The following is a 15,560-nucleotide window of genomic DNA, read 5'->3' on the forward strand; positions in this document are numbered from 1 at the left end:
TCAGTCTTTACACTTCAGATAGTGATTTTAACTTCAATGTTGTTATCCTTTCAAAGTTTGAATTGTTTTATTCGAGGTAACTTTGCAGCTGGAGTTGTGGCGAGCCCCTGTAATCCAGCCCTTTGGAAGCTAGAATCGATGGATGGTATGAGGTAGGGATTCCTGTGACTCATGGACTCGTGTAGATCGGACGTCCGCGTTAAGCTGGGTGTCAATATGGTCGTCTTCAGGTAACTGATGGACCACCAGGTTGTTCTAAGGAGGGACAAACCGGCTCAGGGCGGTAACGCAGCAGGCAAAAGTTCCCGCATTCGGCAGTGACGGGATAACGTCTGAGAGTGAGCATCGGGTCACAACGCAACCAATACGACCGTACACGATTCTTATGTCAGTCTTTACACTTCAGATAGTGATTTTAACTTCAATGTTGTTATCCTTTCAAAGTTTGAATTGTTTTATTCGAGGTAACTTTGCAGCTGGGAGTTGTGGCGTTCCCCTGTAATCCAGCCCTTCGGAAGCTAGAATCGATAGACGATATGAGGTTGGGATTCCTGTAACTCAAGGACTCGTGTAGATCGGACGTCCGCGTTAAGCTGGGTGTCAATATGGTCGTCTTCAGGTAACTGATGGACCACCAGGTTGTTCTAAGGAGGGACAAACCGGCTCAGGGCGGTAACGCAGCAGGCAAAAGTTCCCACATTCGGCAGTGACGGGATAACCTCTTAGAGCGAGCTTCGAGTCACAACGCAACCAATACGACCGTACACGATTCTTATGTCAGTCTTTACACTTCAGATAGTGATTTTAACTTCAATGTTGTTATTCTTTCAAAGTTTGAATTGTTTTATTCGAGGTAACTTTGCAGCTGGGAGTTGTGGCGTTCCCCTGTAATCCAGCCCTTTGGAAGCTAGAATCGATGGATGGTATGAGGTTGGGATTCCTGTATCTCAAGGACTCGTGGAGATCGGACGCCCGCGTTAAGCTGGGTGTCAATATGGTCGTCTTCAGGTAACTGAAGGACCACCAGGTTGTTCTAAGGAGGGACAAACCGGCTCAGGGCGGTAACGCAGCAGGCAAAAGTTCCCGCATTCGGCAGTGACGGGATAACGTCTGAGAGCGAGCTTCGAGTCACAACGCAACCAATACGACCGTACACGATTCTTATGTCAGTCTTTACACTTCAGATAGTGATTTTAACTTCAATTTTGTTATTCTTTCAAAGTTTGAATTGTTTTATTCGAGGTAACTTTGCAGCTGGGAGTTGTGGCGAGCTCCTGTAATCCAGCCCTTTGGAAGCTAGAATCGATGGATGGTATGAGGTTGGGATTCCTGTGACTCATGGACTCGTGTAGATCGGACGTCCGCGTTAAGCTGGGTGTCAATATGGTCGTCTTCAGGTAACTGATGGACCACCAGGTTGTTCTAAGGAGGGACAAACCGGCTCAGGGCGGTAACGCAGCAGGCAAAAGTTCCCGCATTCGGCAGTGACGGGATAACGTCTGAGAGCGAGCTTCGAGTCACAACGAAACCAATACGACCGTACACGATTCTTATGTCAGTCTTTACACTTCAGATAGTGATTTTAACTTCAATGTTGTTATCCTTTCAAAGTTTGAATTGTTTTATTCGAGGTAACTTTGCAGCTGGAGTTGTGGCGAGCCCCTGTAATCCAGCCCTTTGGAAGCTAGAATCGATGGATGGTATGAGGTAGGGATTCCTGTGACTCATGGACTCGTGTAGATCGGACGTCCGCGTTAAGCTGGGTGTCAATATGGTCGTCTTCAGGTAACTGATGGACCACCAGGTTGTTCTAAGGAGGGACAAACCGGCTCAGGGCGGTAACGCAGCAGGCAAAAGTTCCCGCATTCGGCAGTGACGGGATAACGTCTGAGAGTGAGCATCGGGTCACAACGCAACCAATACGACCGTACACGATTCTTATGTCAGTCTTTACACTTCAGATAGTGATTTTAACTTCAATGTTGTTATCCTTTCAAAGTTTGAATTGTTTTATTCGAGGTAACTTTGCAGCTGGGAGTTGTGGCGTTCCCCTGTAATCCAGCCCTTCGGAAGCTAGAATCGATAGACGATATGAGGTTGGGATTCCTGTAACTCAAGGACTCGTGTAGATCGGACGTCCGCGTTAAGCTGGGTGTCAATATGGTCGTCTTCAGGTAACTGATGGACCACCAGGTTGTTCTAAGGAGGGACAAACCGGCTCAGGGCGGTAACGCAGCAGGCAAAAGTTCCCACATTCGGCAGTGACGGGATAACCTCTTAGAGCGAGCTTCGAGTCACAACGCAACCAATACGACCGTACACGATTCTTATGTCAGTCTTTACACTTCAGATAGTGATTTTAACTTCAATGTTGTTATTCTTTCAAAGTTTGAATTGTTTTATTCGAGGTAACTTTGCAGCTGGGAGTTGTGGCGTTCCCCTGTAATCCAGCCCTTTGGAAGCTAGAATCGATGGATGGTATGAGGTTGGGATTCCTGTATCTCAAGGACTCGTGGAGATCGGACGTCCGCGTTAAGCTGGGTGTCAATATGGTCGTCTTCAGGTAACTGATGGACCACCAGGTTGTTCTAAGGAGGGACAAACCGGCTCAGGGCGGTAACGCAGCAGGCAAAAGTTCCCGCATTCGGCAGTGACGGGATAACGTCTGAGAGCGAGCTTCGAGTCACAACGCAACCAATACGACCGTACACGATTCTTATGTCAGTCTTTACACTTCAGATAGTGATTTTAACTTCAATGTTGTTATTCTTTCAAAGTTTGAATTGTTTTATTCGAGGTAACTTTGCAGCTGGGAGTTGTGGCGAGCTCCTGTAATCCAGCCCTTTGGAAGCTAGAATCGATGGATGGTATGAGGTTGGGATTCCTGTGACTCATGGACTCGTGTAGATCGGACGTCCGCGTTAAGCTGGGTGTCAATATGGTCGTCTTCAGGTAACTGATGGACCACCAGGTTGTTCTAAGGAGGGACAAACCGGCTCAGGGCGGTAACGCAGCAGGCAAAAGTTCCCGCATTCGGCAGTGACGGGATAACGTCTGAGAGCGAGCTTCGAGTCACAACGCAGCCAATACGACCGTACACGATTCTTATGTCAGTCTTTACACTTCAGATAGTGATTTTAACTTCAATGTTGTTATTCTTTCAAAGTTTGAATTGTTTTATTCGAGGTAACTTTGCAGCTGGGAGTTGTGGCGAGCTCCTGTAATCCAGCCCTTTGGAAGCTAGAATCGATGGATGGTATGAGGTTGGGATTCCTGTGACTCATGGACTCGTGTAGATCGGACGTCCGCGTTAAGCTGGGTGTCAATATGGTCGTCTTCAGGTAACTGATGGACCACCAGGTTGTTCTAAGGAGGGACAAACCGGCTCAGGGCGGTAACGCAGCAGGCAAAAGTTCCCGCATTCGGCAGTGACGGGATAACGTCTGAGAGCGAGCTTCGAGTCACAACGCAACCAATTCGACCGTACACGATTCTTATGTCAGTCTTTACACTTCAGATAGTGATTTTAACTTCAATGTTGTTATCCTTTCAAAGTTTGAATTGTTTTATTCGAGGTAACTTTGCAGCTGGAGTTGTGGCGAGCCCCTGTAATCCAGCCCTTTGGAAGCTAGAATCGATGGATGGTATGAGGTAGGGATTCCTGTGACTCATGGACTCGTGTAGATCGGACGTCCGCGTTAAGCTGGGTGTCAATATGGTCGTCTTCAGGTAACTGATGGACCACCAGGTTGTTCTAAGGAGGGACAAACCGGCTCTTGGCGGTAACGCAGCAGGCAAAAGTTCCCGCATTCGGCAGTGACGGGATAACGTCTGAGAGTGAGCTTCGGGTCACAACGCAACCAATACGACCGTACACGATTCTTATGTCAGTCTTTACACTTCAGATAGTGATTTTAACTTCAATGTTGTTATCCTTTCAAAGTTTGAATTGTTTTATTCGAGGTAACTTTGCAGCTGGGAGTTGTGGCGTTCCCCTGTAATCCAGCCTTTCGGAAGCTAGAATCGATAGACGATATGAGGTTGGGATTCCTGTAACTCAAGGACTCGTGTAGATCGGACGTCCGCGTTAAGCTGGGTGTCAATATGGTCGTCTTCAGGTAACTGATGGACCACCAGGTTGTTCTAAGGAGGGACAAACCGGCTCAGGGCGGTAACGCAGCAGGCAAAAGTTACCACATTCGGCAGTGACGGGATAACCTCTTAGAGCGAGCTTCGAGTCACAACGCAACCAATACGACCGTACACGATTCTTATGTCAGTCTTTACACTTCAGATAGTGATTTTAACTTCAATGTTGTTATTCTTTCAAAGTTTGAATTGTTTTATTCGAGGTAACTTTGCAGCTGGGTGTTGTGGCGTTCCCCTGTAATCCAGCCCTTTGGAAGCTAGAATCGATGGATGGTATGAGGTTGGGATTCCTGTATCTCAAGGACTCGTGGAGATCGGACGTCCGCGTTAAGCTGGGTGTCAATATGGTCGTCTTCAGGTAACTGATGGACCACCAGGTTGTTCTAAGGAGGGACAAACCGGCTCAGGGCGGTAACGCAGCAGGCAAAAGTTCCCGCATTCGGCAGTGACGGGATAACGTCTGAGAGCGAGCTTCGAGTCACAACGCAACCAATACGACCGTACACGATTCTTATGTCAGTCTTTACACTTCAGATAGTGATTTTAACTTCAATGTTGTTATTCTTTCAAAGTTTGAATTGTTTTATTCGAGGTAACTTTGCAGCTGGGAGTTGTGGCGAGCTCCTGTAATCCAGCCCTTTGGAAGCTAGAATCGATGGATGGTATGAGGTTGGGATTCCTGTGGCTCATGGACTCGTGTAGATCGGACGTCCGCGTTAAGCTGGGTGTCAATATGGTCGTCTTCAGGTAACTGATGGACCACCAGGTTGTTCTAAGGAGGGACAAACCGGCTCAGGGCGGTAACGCAGCAGGCAAAAGTTCCCGCATTCGGCAGTGACGGGATAACGTCTGAGAGCGAGCTTCGAGTCACAACGCAACCAATACGACCGTACACGATTCTTATGTCAGTCTTTACACTTCAGATAGTGATTTTAACTTCAATGTTGTTATTCTTTCAAAGTTTGAATTGTTTTATTCGAGGTAACTTTGCAGCTGGGAGTTGTGGCGAGCTCCTGTAATCCAGCCCTTTGGAAGCTAGAATCGATGGATGGTATGAGGTTGGGATTCCTGTGACTCATGGACTCGTGTAGATCGGACGTCCGCGTTAAGCTGGGTGTCAATATGGTCGTCTTCAGGTAACTGATGGACCACCAGGTTGTTCTAAGGAGGGACAAACCGGCTCAGGGCGGTAACGCAGCAGGCAAAAGTTCCCGCATTCGGCAGTGACGGGATAACGTCTGAGAGCGAGCTTCGAGTCACAACGCAACCAATTCGACCGTACACGATTCTTATGTCAGTCTTTACACTTCAGATAGTGATTTTAACTTCAATGTTGTTATCCTTTCAAAGTTTGAATTGTTTTATTCGAGGTAACTTTGCAGCTGGAGTTGTGGCGAGCCCCTGTAATCCAGCCCTTTGGAAGCTAGAATCGATGGATGGTATGAGGTAGGGATTCCTGTGACTCATGGACTCGTGTAGATCGGACGTCCGCGTTAAGCTGGGTGTCAATATGGTCGTCTTCAGGTAACTGATGGACCACCAGGTTGTTCTAAGGAGGGACAAACCGGCTCAGGGCGGTAACGCAGCAGGCAAAAGTTCCCGCATTCGGCAGTGACGGGATAACGTCTGAGAGTGAGCTTCGGGTCACAACGCAACCAATACGACCGTACACGATTCTTATGTCAGTCTTTACACTTCAGATAGTGATTTTAACTTCAATGTTGTTATCCTTTCAAAGTTTGAATTGTTTTATTCGAGGTAACTTTGCAGCTGGGAGTTGTGGCGTTCCCCTGTAATCCAGCCTTTCGGAAGCTAGAATCGATAGACGATATGAGGTTGGGATTCCTGTAACTCAAGGACTCGTGTAGATCGGACGTCCGCGTTAAGCTGGGTGTCAATATGGTCGTCTTCAGGTAACTGATGGAACACCAGGTTGTTCTAAGGAGGGACAAACCGGCTCAGGGCGGTAACGCAGCAGGCAAAAGTTCCCACATTCGGCAGTGACGGGATAACCTCTTAGAGCGAGCTTCGAGTCACAACGCAACCAATACGACCGTACACGATTCTTATGTCAGTCTTTACACTTCAGATAGTGATTTTAACTTCAATGTTGTTATTCTTTCAAAGTTTGAATTGTTTTATTCGAGGTAACTTTGCAGCTGGGAGTTGTGGCGTTCCCCTGTAATCCAGCCCTTTGGAAGCTAGAATCGATGGATGGTATGAGGTTGGGATTCCTGTATCTCAAGGACTCGTGGAGATCGGACGTCCGCGTTAAGCTGGGTGTCAATATGGTCGTCTTCAGGTAACTGATGGACCACCAGGTTGTTCTAAGGAGGGACAAACCGGCTCAGGGCGGTAACGCAGCAGGCAAAAGTTCCCGCATTCGGCAGTGACGGGATAACGTCTGAGAGCGAGCTTCGAGTCACAACGCAACCAATACGACCGTACACGATTCTTATGTCAGTCTTTACACTTCAGATAGTGATTTTAACTTCAATGTTGTTATTCTTTCAAAGTTTGAATTGTTTTATTCGAGGTAACTTTGCAGCTGGGAGTTGTGGCGAGCTCCTGTAATCCAGCCCTTTGGAAGCTAGAATCGATGGATGGTATGAGGTTGGGATTCCTGTGACTCATGGACTCGTGTAGATCGGACGTCCGCGTTAAGCTGGGTGTCAATATGGTCGTCTTCAGGTAACTGATGGACCACCAGGTTGTTCTAAGGAGGGACAAACCGGCTCAGGGCGGTAACGCAGCAGGCAAAAGTTCCCGCATTCGGCAGTGACGGGATAACGTCTGAGAGTGAGCTTCGGGTCACAACGCAACCAATACGACCGTACACGATTCTTATGTCAGTCTTTACACTTCAGATAGTGATTTTAACTTCAATGTTGTTATCCTTTCAAAGTTTGAATTGTTTTATTCGAGGTAACTTTGCAGCTGGGAGTTGTGGCGTTCCCCTGTAATCCAGCCTTTCGGAAGCTAGAATCGATAGACGATATGAGGTTGGGATTCCTGTAACTCAAGGACTCGTGTAGATCGGACGTCCGCGTTAAGCTGGGTGTCAATATGGTCGTCTTCAGGTAACTGATGGAACACCAGGTTGTTCTAAGGAGGGACAAACCGGCTCAGGGCGGTAACGCAGCAGGCAAAAGTTCCCACATTCGGCAGTGACGGGATAACCTCTTAGAGCGAGCTTCGAGTCACAACGCAACCAATACGACCGTACACGATTCTTATGTCAGTCTTTACACTTCAGATAGTGATTTTAACTTCAATGTTGTTATTCTTTCAAAGTTTGAATTGTTTTATTCGAGGTAACTTTGCAGCTGGGAGTTGTGGCGTTCCCCTGTAATCCAGCCCTTTGGAAGCTAGAATCGATGGATGGTATGAGGTTGGGATTCCTGTATCTCAAGGACTCGTGGAGATCGGACGTCCGCGTTAAGCTGGGTGTCAATATGGTCGTCTTCAGGTAACTGATGGACCACCAGGTTGTTCTAAGGAGGGACAAACCGGCTCAGGGCGGTAACGCAGCAGGCAAAAGTTCCCGCATTCGGCAGTGACGGGATAACGTCTGAGAGCGAGCTTCGAGTCACAACGCAACCAATACGACCGTACACGATTCTTATGTCAGTCTTTACACTTCAGATAGTGATTTTAACTTCAATGTTGTTATTCTTTCAAAGTTTGAATTGTTTTATTCGAGGTAACTTTGCAGCTGGGAGTTGTGGCGAGCTCCTGTAATCCAGCCCTTTGGAAGCTAGAATCGATGGATGGTATGAGGTTGGGATTCCTGTGACTCATGGACTCGTGTAGATCGGACGTCCGCGTTAAGCTGGGTGTCAATATGGTCGTCTTCAGGTAACTGATGGACCACCAGGTTGTTCTAAGGAGGGACAAACCGGCTCAGGGCGGTAACGCAGCAGGCAAAAGTTCCCGCATTCGGCAGTGACGGGATAACGTCTGAGAGCGAGCTTCGAGTCACAACGCAACCAATTCGACCGTACACGATTCTTATGTCAGTCTTTACACTTCAGATAGTGATTTTAACTTCAATGTTGTTATCCTTTCAAAGTTTGAATTGTTTTATTCGAGGTAACTTTGCAGCTGGAGTTGTGGCGAGCCCCTGTAATCCAGCCCTTTGGAAGCTAGAATCGATGGATGGTATGAGGTAGGGATTCCTGTGACTCATGGACTCGTGTAGATCGGACGTCCGCGTTAAGCTGGGTGTCAATATGGTCGTCTTCAGGTAACTGATGGACCACCAGGTTGTTCTAAGGAGGGACAAACCGGCTCAGGGCGGTAACGCAGCAGGCAAAAGTTCCCGCATTCGGCAGTGACGGGATAACGTCTGAGAGTGAGCTTCGGGTCACAACGCAACCAATACGACCGTACACGATTCTTATGTCAGTCTTTACACTTCAGATAGTGATTTTAACTTCAATGTTGTTATCCTTTCAAAGTTTGAATTGTTTTATTCGAGGTAACTTTGCAGCTGGGAGTTGTGGCGTTCCCCTGTAATCCAGCCTTTCGGAAGCTAGAATCGATAGACGATATGAGGTTGGGATTCCTGTATCTCAAGGACTCGTGTAGATCGGACGTCCGCGTTAAGCTGGGTGTCAATATGGTCGTCTTCAGGTAACTGATGGACCACCAGGTTGTTCTAAGGAGGGAAAAACCGGCTCAGGGCGGTAACGCAGCAGGCAAAAGTTCCCACATTCGGCAGTGACGGGATAACCTCTTAGAGCGAGCTTCGAGTCACAACGCAACCAATACGACCGTAAACGATTCTTATGTCAGTCTTTACACTTCAGATAGTGATTTTAACTTCAATGTTGTTATTCTTTCAAAGTTTGAATTGTTTTATTCGAGGTAACTTTGCAGCTGGGAGTTGTGGCGTTCCCCTGTAATCCAGCCCTTTGGAAGCTAGAATCGATGGATGGTATGAGGTTGGGATTCCTGTGACTCATGGACTCGTGTAGATCGGACGTCCGCGTTAAGCTGGGTGTCAATATGGTCGTCTTCAGGTAACTGATGGACCACCAGGTTGTTCTAAGGAGGGACAAACCGGCTCAGGGCGGTAACGCAGCAGGCAAAAATTCCCGCATTCGGCAGTGACGGGATAACCTCTGAGAGCGAGCTTCGAGTCACAACGCAACCAATACGACCGTACACGATTCTTATGTCAGTCTTTACACTTCAGATAGTGATTTTAACTTCAATGTTGTTATTCTTTCAAAGTTTGAATTGTTTTATTCGAGGTAACTTTGCAGCTGGGAGTTGTGGCGAGCTCCTGTAATCCAGCCCTTTGGAAGCTAGAATCGATGGATGGTATGAGGTTGGGATTCCTGTGACTCATGGACTCGTGTAGATCGGACGTCCGCGTTAAGCTGGGTGTCAATATGGTCGTCTTCAGGTAACTGATGGACCACCAGGTTGTTCTAAGGAGGGACAAACCGGCTCAGGGCGGTAACGCAGCAGGCAAAAGTTCCCGCATTCGGCAGTGACGGGATAACGTCTGAGAGCGAGCTTCGAGTCACAACGCAACCAATTCGACCGTACACGATTCTTATGTCAGTCTTTACACTTCAGATAGTGATTTTAACTTCAATGTTGTTATCCTTTCAAAGTTTGAATTGTTTTATTCGAGGTAACTTTGCAGCTGGAGTTGTGGCGAGCCCCTGTAATCCAGCCCTTTGGAAGCTAGAATCGATGGATGGTATGAGGTAGGGATTCCTGTGACTCATGGACTCGTGTAGATCGGACGTCCGCGTTAAGCTGGGTGTCAATATGGTCGTCTTCAGGTAACTGATGGACCACCAGGTTGTTCTAAGGAGGGACAAACCGGCTCAGGGCGGTAACGCAGCAGGCAAAAGTTCCCGCATTCGGCAGTGACGGGATAACGTCTGAGAGTGAGCTTCGGGTCACAACGCAACCAATACGACCGTACACGATTCTTATGTCAGTCTTTACACTTCAGATAGTGATTTTAACTTCAATGTTGTTATCCTTTCAAAGTTTGAATTGTTTTATTCGAGGTAACTTTGCAGCTGGGAGTTGTGGCGTTCCCCTGTAATCCAGCCTTTCGGAAGCTAGAATCGATAGACGATATGAGGTTGGGATTCCTGTAACTCAAGGACTCGTGTAGATCGGACGTCCGCGTTAAGCTGGGTGTCAATATGGTCGTCTTCAGGTAACTGATGGACCACCAGGTTGTTCTAAGGAGGGACAAACCGGCTCAGGGCGGTAACGCAGCAGGCAAAAGTTCCCACATTCGGCAGTGACGGGATAACCTCTTAGAGCGAGCTTCGAGTCACAACGCAACCAATACGACCGTACACGATTCTTATGTCAGTCTTTACACTTCAGATAGTGATTTTAACTTCAATGTTGTTATTCTTTCAAAGTTTGAATTGTTTTATTCGAGGTAACTTTGCAGCTGGGAGTTGTGGCGTTCCCCTGTAATCCAGCCCTTTGGAAGCTAGAATCGATGGATGGTATGAGGTTGGGATTCCTGTATCTCAAGGACTCGTGGAGATCGGACGTCCGCGTTAAGCTGGGTGTCAATATGGTCGTCTTCAGGTAACTGATGGACCACCAGGTTGTTCTAAGGAGGGACAAACCGGCTCAGGGCGGTAACGCAGCAGGCAAAAGTTCCCGCATTCGGCAGTGACGGGATAACGTCTGAGAGCGAGCTTCGAGTCACAACGCAACCAATACGACCGTACACGATTCTTATGTCAGTCTTTACACTTCAGATAGTGATTTTAACTTCAATGTTGTTATTCTTTCAAAGTTTGAATTGTTTTATTCGAGGTAACTTTGCAGCTGGGAGTTGTGGCGAGCTCCTGTAATCCAGCCCTTTGGAAGCTAGAATCGATGGATGGTATGAGGTTGGGATTCCTGTGACTCATGGACTCGTGTAGATCGGACGTCCGCGTTAAGCTGGGTGTCAATATGGTCGTCTTCAGGTAACTGATGGACCACCAGGTTGTTCTAAGGAGGGACAAACCGGCTCAGGGCGGTAACGCAGCAGGCAAAAGTTCCCGCATTCGGCAGTGACGGGATAACGTCTGAGAGCGAGCTTCGAGTCACAACGCAACCAATTCGACCGTACACGATTCTTATGTCAGTCTTTACACTTCAGATAGTGATTTTAACTTCAATGTTGTTATCCTTTCAAAGTTTGAATTGTTTTATTCGAGGTAACTTTGCAGCTGGAGTTGTGGCGAGCCCCTGTAATCCAGCCCTTTGGAAGCTAGAATCGATGGATGGTATGAGGTAGGGATTCCTGTGACTCATGGACTCGTGTAGATCGGACGTCCGCGTTAAGCTGGGTGTCAATATGGTCGTCTTCAGGTAACTGATGGACCACCAGGTTGTTCTAAGGAGGGACAAACCGGCTCAGGGCGGTAACGCAGCAGGCAAAAGTTCCCGCATTCGGCAGTGACGGGATAACGTCTGAGAGTGAGCTTCGGGTCACAACGCAACCAATACGACCGTACACGATTCTTATGTCAGTCTTTACACTTCAGATAGTGATTTTAACTTCAATGTTGTTATCCTTTCAAAGTTTGAATTGTTTTATTCGAGGTAACTTTGCAGCTGGAAGTTGTGGCGTTCCCCTGTAATCCAGCCTTTCGGAAGCTAGAATCGATAGACGATATGAGGTTGGGATTCCTGTATCTCAAGGACTCGTGTAGATCGGACGTCCGCGTTAAGCTGGGTGTCAATATGGTCGTCTTCAGGTAACTGATGGACCACCAGGTTGTTCTAAGGAGGGAAAAACCGGCTCAGGGCGGTAACGCAGCAGGCAAAAGTTCCCACATTCGGCAGTGACGGGATAACCTCTTAGAGCGAGCTTCGAGTCACAACGCAACCAATACGACCGTAAACGATTCTTATGTCAGTCTTTACACTTCAGATAGTGATTTTAACTTCAATGTTGTTATTCTTTCAAAGTTTGAATTGTTTTATTCGAGGTAACTTTGCAGCTGGGAGTTGTGGCGTTCCCCTGTAATCCAGCCCTTTGGAAGCTAGAATCGATGGATGGTATGAGGTTGGGATTCCTGTGACTCATGGACTCGTGTAGATCGGACGTCCGCGTTAAGCTGGGTGTCAATATGGTCGTCTTCAGGTAACTGATGGACCACCAGGTTGTTCTAAGGAGGGACAAACCGGCTCAGGGCGGTAACGCAGCAGGCAAAAATTCCCGCATTCGGCAGTGACGGGATAACCTCTGAGAGCGAGCTTCGAGTCACAACGCAACCAATACGACCGTACACGATTCTTATGTCAGTCTTTACACTTCAGATAGTGATTTTAACTTCAATGTTGTTATTCTTTCAAAGTTTGAATTGTTTTATTCGAGGTAACTTTGCAGCTGGGAGTTGTGGCGAGCTCCTGTAATCCAGCCCTTTGGAAGCTAGAATCGATGGATGGTATGAGGTTGGGATTCCTGTGACTCATGGACTCGTGTAGATCGGACGTCCGCGTTAAGCTGGGTGTCAATATGGTCGTCTTCAGGTAACTGATGGACCACCAGGTTGTTCTAAGGAGGGACAAACCGGCTCAGGGCGGTAACGCAGCAGGCAAAAGTTCCCGCATTCGGCAGTGACGGGATAACGTCTGAGAGCGAGCTTCGAGTCACAACGCAACCAATACGACCGTACACGATTCTTATGTCAGTCTTTACACTTCAGATAGTGATTTTAACTTCAATGTTGTTATTCTTTCAAAGTTTGAATTGTTTTATTCGAGGTAACTTTGCAGCTGGGAGTTGTGGCGAGCTCCTGTAATCCAGCCCTTTGGAAGCTAGAATCGATGGATGGTATGAGGTTGGGATTCCTGTGACTCATGGACTCGTGTAGATCGGACGTCCGCGTTAAGCTGGGTGTCAATATGGTCGTCTTCAGGTAACTGATGGACCACCAGGTTGTTCTAAGGAGGGACAAACCGGCTCAGGGCGGTAACGCAGCAGGCAAAAGTTCCCGCATTCGGCAGTGACGGGATAACGTCTGAGAGCGAGCTTCGAGTCACAACGCAACCAATTCGACCGTACACGATTCTTATGTCAGTCTTTACACTTCAGATAGTGATTTTAACTTCAATGTTGTTATCCTTTCAAAGTTTGAATTGTTTTATTCGAGGCAACTTTGCAGCTGGAGTTGTGGCGAGCCCCTGTAATCCAGCCCTTTGGAAGCTAGAATCGATGGATGGTATGAGGTAGGGATTCCTGTGACTCATGGACTCGTGTAGATCGGACGTCCGCGTTAAGCTGGGTGTCAATATGGTCGTCTTCAGGTAACTGATGGACCACCAGGTTGTTCTAAGGAGGGACAAACCGGCTCAGGGCGGTAACGCAGCAGGCAAAAGTTCCCGCATTCGGCAGTGACGGGATAACGTCTGAGAGTGAGCTTCGGGTCACAACGCAACCAATACGACCGTACACGATTCTTATGTCAGTCTTTACACTTCAGATAGTGATTTTAACTTCAATGTTGTTATCCTTTCAAAGTTTGAATTGTTTTATTCGAGGTAACTTTGCAGCTGGGAGTTGTGGCGTTCCCCTGTAATCCAGCCTTTCGGAAGCTAGAATCGATAGACGATATGAGGTTGGGATTCCTGTATCTCAAGGACTCGTGTAGATCGGACGTCCGCGTTAAGCTGGGTGTCAATATGGTCGTCTTCAGGTAACTGATGGACCACCAGGTTGTTCTAAGGAGGGAAAAACCGGCTCAGGGCGGTAACGCAGCAGGCAAAAGTTCCCACATTCGGCAGTGACGGGATAACCTCTTAGAGCGAGCTTCGAGTCACAACGCAACCAATACGACCGTAAACGATTCTTATGTCAGTCTTTACACTTCAGATAGTGATTTTAACTTCAATGTTGTTATTCTTTCAAAGTTTGAATTGTTTTATTCGAGGTAACTTTGCAGCTGGGAGTTGTGGCGTTCCCCTGTAATCCAGCCCTTTGGAAGCTAGAATCGATGGATGGTATGAGGTTGGGATTCCTGTGACTCATGGACTCGTGTAGATCGGACGTCCGCGTTAAGCTGGGTGTCAATATGGTCGTCTTCAGGTAACTGATGGACCACCAGGTTGTTCTAAGGAGGGACAAACCGGCTCAGGGCGGTAACGCAGCAGGCAAAAATTCCCGCATTCGGCAGTGACGGGATAACCTCTGAGAGCGAGCTTCGAGTCACAACGCAACCAATACGACCGTACACGATTCTTATGTCAGTCTTTACACTTCAGATAGTGATTTTAACTTCAATGTTGTTATTCTTTCAAAGTTTGAATTGTTTTATTCGAGGTAACTTTGCAGCTGGGAGTTGTGGCGAGCTCCTGTAATCCAGCCCTTTGGAAGCTAGAATCGATGGATGGTATGAGGTTGGGATTCCTGTGACTCATGGACTCGTGTAGATCGGACGTCCGCGTTAAGCTGGGTGTCAATATGGTCGTCTTCAGGTAACTGATGGACCACCAGGTTGTTCTAAGGAGGGACAAACCGGCTCAGGGCGGTAACGCAGCAGGCAAAAGTTCCCGCATTCGGCAGTGACGGGATAACGTCTGAGAGCGAGCTTCGAGTCACAACGCAACCAATTCGACCGTACACGATTCTTATGTCAGTCTTTACACTTCAGATAGTGATTTTAACTTCAATGTTGTTATCCTTTCAAAGTTTGAATTGTTTTATTCGAGGTAACTTTGCAGCTGGAGTTGTGGCGAGCCCCTGTAATCCAGCCCTTTGGAAGCTAGAATCGATGGATGGTATGAGGTAGGGATTCCTGTGACTCATGGACTCGTGTAGATCGGACGTCCGCGTTAAGCTGGGTGTCAATATGGTCGTCTTCAGGTAACTGATGGACCACCAGGTTGTTCTAAGGAGGGACAAACCGGCTCAGGGCGGTAACGCAGCAGGCAAAAGTTCCCGCATTCGGCAGTGACGGGATAACGTCTGAGAGTGAGCTTCGGGTCACAACGCAACCAATACGACCGTACACGATTCTTATGTCAGTCTTTACACTTCAGATAGTGATTTTAACTTCAATGTTGTTATCCTTTCAAAGTTTGAATTGTTTTATTCGAGGTAACTTTGCAGCTGGGAGTTGTGGCGTTCCCCTGTAATCCAGCCTTTCGGAAGCTAGAATCGATAGACGATATGAGGTTGGGATTCCTGTATCTCAAGGACTCGTGTAGATCGGACGTCCGCGTTAAGCTGGGTGTCAATATGGTCGTCTTCAGGTAACTGATGGACCACCAGGTTGTTCTAAGGAGGGAAAAACCGGCTCAGGGCGGTAACGCAGCAGACAAAAGTTCCCACATTCGGCAGTGACGGGATAACCTCTTAGAGCGAGCTTCGAGTCACAACGCAACCAATACGACCGTAAACGATTCTTATGTCAGTCTTT

General features: G+C 47.6%; 40 non-coding genes across 40 annotated transcripts; all 40 read left to right on the top strand.

Annotated features, from left to right (window-relative positions):
- Positions 1-87: 87 nt before the first annotated feature.
- Positions 88-386, top strand: LOC149606769 (signal recognition particle RNA). The gene has a single exon (XR_016377543.1).
- An 89-nt stretch (positions 387-475) lies between these two features.
- On the top strand, positions 476-775 carry LOC149606770 (signal recognition particle RNA). Its single transcript, XR_016377668.1, has one exon.
- Positions 776-864: 89 nt separating this feature from the next.
- LOC149606771 (signal recognition particle RNA) lies at positions 865-1,164 on the top strand. Its single transcript, XR_016377401.1, has one exon.
- Positions 1,165-1,253: 89 nt separating this feature from the next.
- On the top strand, positions 1,254-1,553 carry LOC149606772 (signal recognition particle RNA). The gene has a single exon (XR_016377249.1).
- An 89-nt stretch (positions 1,554-1,642) lies between these two features.
- On the top strand, positions 1,643-1,941 carry LOC149606773 (signal recognition particle RNA). The gene has a single exon (XR_016377544.1).
- An 89-nt stretch (positions 1,942-2,030) lies between these two features.
- LOC149606774 (signal recognition particle RNA) lies at positions 2,031-2,330 on the top strand. The gene has a single exon (XR_016377669.1).
- Positions 2,331-2,419: 89 nt separating this feature from the next.
- On the top strand, positions 2,420-2,719 carry LOC149606775 (signal recognition particle RNA). The gene has a single exon (XR_016377385.1).
- Positions 2,720-2,808: 89 nt separating this feature from the next.
- LOC149606776 (signal recognition particle RNA) lies at positions 2,809-3,108 on the top strand. Its single transcript, XR_016377534.1, has one exon.
- Positions 3,109-3,197: 89 nt separating this feature from the next.
- LOC149606777 (signal recognition particle RNA) lies at positions 3,198-3,497 on the top strand. Its single transcript, XR_016377119.1, has one exon.
- An 89-nt stretch (positions 3,498-3,586) lies between these two features.
- On the top strand, positions 3,587-3,885 carry LOC149606778 (signal recognition particle RNA). The gene has a single exon (XR_016377646.1).
- Positions 3,886-3,974: 89 nt separating this feature from the next.
- LOC149606779 (signal recognition particle RNA) lies at positions 3,975-4,274 on the top strand. Its single transcript, XR_016377101.1, has one exon.
- An 89-nt stretch (positions 4,275-4,363) lies between these two features.
- Positions 4,364-4,663, top strand: LOC149606780 (signal recognition particle RNA). The gene has a single exon (XR_016377384.1).
- An 89-nt stretch (positions 4,664-4,752) lies between these two features.
- LOC149606781 (signal recognition particle RNA) lies at positions 4,753-5,052 on the top strand. Its single transcript, XR_016377523.1, has one exon.
- An 89-nt stretch (positions 5,053-5,141) lies between these two features.
- LOC149606782 (signal recognition particle RNA) lies at positions 5,142-5,441 on the top strand. Its single transcript, XR_016377130.1, has one exon.
- Positions 5,442-5,530: 89 nt separating this feature from the next.
- Positions 5,531-5,829, top strand: LOC149606783 (signal recognition particle RNA). Its single transcript, XR_016377511.1, has one exon.
- Positions 5,830-5,918: 89 nt separating this feature from the next.
- LOC149606784 (signal recognition particle RNA) lies at positions 5,919-6,218 on the top strand. Its single transcript, XR_016377699.1, has one exon.
- An 89-nt stretch (positions 6,219-6,307) lies between these two features.
- On the top strand, positions 6,308-6,607 carry LOC149606785 (signal recognition particle RNA). The gene has a single exon (XR_016377386.1).
- Positions 6,608-6,696: 89 nt separating this feature from the next.
- LOC149606786 (signal recognition particle RNA) lies at positions 6,697-6,996 on the top strand. The gene has a single exon (XR_016377212.1).
- An 89-nt stretch (positions 6,997-7,085) lies between these two features.
- Positions 7,086-7,385, top strand: LOC149606787 (signal recognition particle RNA). The gene has a single exon (XR_016377700.1).
- An 89-nt stretch (positions 7,386-7,474) lies between these two features.
- Positions 7,475-7,774, top strand: LOC149606788 (signal recognition particle RNA). Its single transcript, XR_016377388.1, has one exon.
- An 89-nt stretch (positions 7,775-7,863) lies between these two features.
- LOC149606789 (signal recognition particle RNA) lies at positions 7,864-8,163 on the top strand. Its single transcript, XR_016377141.1, has one exon.
- An 89-nt stretch (positions 8,164-8,252) lies between these two features.
- On the top strand, positions 8,253-8,551 carry LOC149606790 (signal recognition particle RNA). Its single transcript, XR_016377513.1, has one exon.
- An 89-nt stretch (positions 8,552-8,640) lies between these two features.
- On the top strand, positions 8,641-8,940 carry LOC149606791 (signal recognition particle RNA). Its single transcript, XR_016377103.1, has one exon.
- An 89-nt stretch (positions 8,941-9,029) lies between these two features.
- On the top strand, positions 9,030-9,329 carry LOC149606792 (signal recognition particle RNA). The gene has a single exon (XR_016377458.1).
- Positions 9,330-9,418: 89 nt separating this feature from the next.
- Positions 9,419-9,718, top strand: LOC149606793 (signal recognition particle RNA). Its single transcript, XR_016377154.1, has one exon.
- An 89-nt stretch (positions 9,719-9,807) lies between these two features.
- On the top strand, positions 9,808-10,106 carry LOC149606794 (signal recognition particle RNA). Its single transcript, XR_016377514.1, has one exon.
- An 89-nt stretch (positions 10,107-10,195) lies between these two features.
- Positions 10,196-10,495, top strand: LOC149606795 (signal recognition particle RNA). The gene has a single exon (XR_016377653.1).
- Positions 10,496-10,584: 89 nt separating this feature from the next.
- Positions 10,585-10,884, top strand: LOC149606796 (signal recognition particle RNA). The gene has a single exon (XR_016377389.1).
- An 89-nt stretch (positions 10,885-10,973) lies between these two features.
- Positions 10,974-11,273, top strand: LOC149606797 (signal recognition particle RNA). Its single transcript, XR_016377165.1, has one exon.
- Positions 11,274-11,362: 89 nt separating this feature from the next.
- Positions 11,363-11,661, top strand: LOC149606798 (signal recognition particle RNA). The gene has a single exon (XR_016377515.1).
- Positions 11,662-11,750: 89 nt separating this feature from the next.
- Positions 11,751-12,050, top strand: LOC149606799 (signal recognition particle RNA). Its single transcript, XR_016377146.1, has one exon.
- Positions 12,051-12,139: 89 nt separating this feature from the next.
- On the top strand, positions 12,140-12,439 carry LOC149606800 (signal recognition particle RNA). The gene has a single exon (XR_016377459.1).
- An 89-nt stretch (positions 12,440-12,528) lies between these two features.
- On the top strand, positions 12,529-12,828 carry LOC149606801 (signal recognition particle RNA). Its single transcript, XR_016377252.1, has one exon.
- Positions 12,829-12,917: 89 nt separating this feature from the next.
- Positions 12,918-13,217, top strand: LOC149606802 (signal recognition particle RNA). Its single transcript, XR_016377176.1, has one exon.
- Positions 13,218-13,306: 89 nt separating this feature from the next.
- On the top strand, positions 13,307-13,605 carry LOC149606803 (signal recognition particle RNA). Its single transcript, XR_016377516.1, has one exon.
- An 89-nt stretch (positions 13,606-13,694) lies between these two features.
- Positions 13,695-13,994, top strand: LOC149606804 (signal recognition particle RNA). The gene has a single exon (XR_016377104.1).
- Positions 13,995-14,083: 89 nt separating this feature from the next.
- On the top strand, positions 14,084-14,383 carry LOC149606805 (signal recognition particle RNA). Its single transcript, XR_016377460.1, has one exon.
- An 89-nt stretch (positions 14,384-14,472) lies between these two features.
- LOC149606806 (signal recognition particle RNA) lies at positions 14,473-14,772 on the top strand. Its single transcript, XR_016377187.1, has one exon.
- Positions 14,773-14,861: 89 nt separating this feature from the next.
- Positions 14,862-15,160, top strand: LOC149606807 (signal recognition particle RNA). Its single transcript, XR_016377517.1, has one exon.
- Positions 15,161-15,249: 89 nt separating this feature from the next.
- Positions 15,250-15,549, top strand: LOC149606808 (signal recognition particle RNA). Its single transcript, XR_016377138.1, has one exon.
- Positions 15,550-15,560: the final 11 nt, after the last annotated feature.

The sequence above is a fragment of the Phalangium opilio genome, unplaced genomic scaffold (genome assembly GCF_054372755.1).
Source record: "Phalangium opilio isolate 3A_F unplaced genomic scaffold, DU_Popi_V2 ptg000352l_1, whole genome shotgun sequence".
Classification (NCBI taxonomy): domain Eukaryota; kingdom Metazoa; phylum Arthropoda; class Arachnida; order Opiliones; family Phalangiidae; genus Phalangium; species Phalangium opilio.